A 2657-nucleotide genomic window follows, 5' to 3' on the forward strand; every position below is an offset into this window, starting at 1 on the left:
ATCTTGAATGCCAGAGATTCTCATGTCCATTTCTTGCATTCTGTTGGTTATGTTTGCATCTGTAGTTCCTTTTCATTTACTCAGACTTTCCATTTCCAGCATTCTCTCAGTTTGTGTCTTCTTTTTTTTTTTTAAAAAAAAAGATTTATTTATTTATCTATCATATATACAGTGTTCTGTCTGCATGTGTGCCTGCACGCCAGAAGAGGGCACCAGATCGCATCACAGATGACTGTGAGCCACCATGTGGTTGCTGGGAATTGAACTCAGGACCTCTGGAAGAGCAGCCAGTGCTCTTAACCTCTGAGCTATCTCTCCAGCCCAGTTTGTGTCTTCTTTATTGTCTTGATTTCAGTTTTCAAATCTTGAACTGTTTCCTTCACCTGTTCAATTGCTTTTTCTTGGCTTTCTTTCTTTTTTTTCTTTTTTTCCTTTTTTTTTTTTTTTTTTTTTTTTTTTGGCTCTTTTCAGTTTATTGCATGAAGGAGTTACACTAGTCCAAGTTAAAAGCAGACCCCAAATGATTGCATTATATAAGCCATGAGGTTTTAAAACTCGTGACAAGGAACAGAAGGCAAATTCTACTCATTGCAAGGAATCCTCACTTAAGCTTCAGAGAGTCACAAGCACTTAAAACCCATGGACCTTCAGCTGGTCGTCCTTAGCCAGTCCAATCTCTATCAGGAACTGGCATATGTTCTTGCACTGGTCACCCTGTAGCTGAATTACTTCTCCATATTCTGGATGCTCAATTACAGTACCATTGCAGGCAAATTTCTTCTTAAACGCCTTCACTATTCTTTTTATCGTAATCATCAGCGATCCCTTGGACAGTAGTAAGGGTCTTCCTGCTGTTTGTCTGTTGAATTCTTATATGGATATAATCCTCAGTGCCAGCAGGAAGCAGGTCATCACCCTTACTTGCATCAGCAATCAGCAAAGGGGTCGAAAGAGTGAAAGAGTGGAGGTTCTGGATAGTGGACATACAATATGATTCCTTAAGGGGGGGGGGGATGGGGACGGGGACAGAGTCGAGGGGGAGGCAGCTGAGTCCTCAGTGGCAGTTCAGTGACTGGGGCTTTATTGGCTTTCTTTAAGGGATTTACTGATTTCTTCCAATTTTTTGTCTTTTTCTCTATTTCTTTAAGTGAATTTTTCCATTTCCTCTTTAAAGGCCTCTATCATCTTCTTCAAGTCCTTTTTAAGGTAGATTTCTTCTGTTTCTTCTGTGTTGGAATGTTTAGGTCTTGATGATATAGAATTGCTAGGTTCTGATGGAGCCACATTGGCCTTTATTTTGTTGACTGTATTTTTGCACTGGCATCTACCCATCTCTTTCTCCACTATGTGCAAGTCGTGTCTGTGTCTGAGGGAGCCTTTCTTGGTCTGCTCGATACTCTTGGTCCAATGGGAGCTCTTGATCTAATTGGGACTCTTGGTCTAATTGGTGCTGATGGATTCTTTGTCTCAAGGGCCAACTCTTAGTCCAATCAGCACTGGTGGACTCTGCCTCAGGGAGCAGTTGCAGTCTTGGAGGGTGGGTGGGGTTTGGGGGAGGTGGGGTTTTGGGTTACAGGGTGTGGTGGGGGATGGTGGTAGTCTGAAAATGGGACTGCAATGGGTGGTGGTATGGGGGCACAGAGGCTGTGGTGTTTGGCCATGAGGACAAAGACTTACCTCTTAGTCCAATCTGCACTGGTGTGTTCTGTCTCCATGAGCAAGTTTTACTATTGTATGATTAATATTGAACCTTAGCTTGAGAGAATTTAAAAATACACTTAGGCCAGGCAGTGGTGGCACACACTTTTAATCCTAACACTTGGGAGGCAGAGCCAGGTGGATGTCTGTGAGTTTGAGGCCAGCCTGTTCTACAGAGTGAGACTCAGGACAGGCACCAAAACTATACTGTCTCAAAAAAACCCTGTCTCAAAAAAAAAAAAAAAACCACTTAGTATATTACTTTAAAAAGTGATTAATACCGCTAATTATGCATGATGGCACATTCCTGTATCACTAGCACTTAAGAGGCAGAAGCAAGAGGATCATGAATCCAAGCCAGCCTGGGCTACATAGTGAGTTTTAGGTTAATGTGGAATACTCAGTGAGACCCTATCCACCCCCACCCCCCAAGTTACCTTTAATTCACTCACTTAAACATTAATTTAGTATTGTAGAAAATTATTAGTTATAAAACTATTACAGATACTCAAACTCCATTTCTGAGACATTTGCTCATTTTTCTACTGTACACTAAGATTTGTATGCATCCTGAGTTCACTTGATGGACTTTCATTTTCTCTGCTAGTGTTTCAATTATCTGAAGGATGATATGCCCACATGAACTGAACAACTGAGATGTGGGGTGATCAATGGCTTGAGTTAGTATATGTTTGGTCATCTTGGTTGAGGTTTTCTAGACCTTTGACAGCTGACATTTTAAGGTTCTTGCTACTCTATCTTTTGTGAAATCGATCTCTTTGGGGACAAGTCAGAGCATGTTCATCTTGCTTGACACCTTTAAAAAAGAAATGAAACCCCCAAGCTGTTTTGGCCTTATAGAGTTTACTATACCTAAATCTGTACTCGGCAGCCCTCACTTTGTTCCCGTGGTGTCCTGAGCTTTGTCAAGCCCGTTGCCTCCTGTGTTCCTATTTCTG

At 41.7% G+C, this 2657-nt stretch overlaps 1 pseudogene; it reads right to left on the reverse strand.

The window, feature by feature from the left end:
- Window positions 1-577: 577 nt before the first annotated feature.
- Window positions 578-985, reverse strand: LOC114697413 (annotated as a pseudogene).
- Window positions 986-2657: the final 1672 nt, after the last annotated feature.

This window comes from Peromyscus leucopus, chromosome 9 (genome assembly GCF_004664715.2).
Source record: "Peromyscus leucopus breed LL Stock chromosome 9, UCI_PerLeu_2.1, whole genome shotgun sequence".
In the NCBI taxonomy this organism is placed as follows: domain Eukaryota; kingdom Metazoa; phylum Chordata; class Mammalia; order Rodentia; family Cricetidae; genus Peromyscus; species Peromyscus leucopus.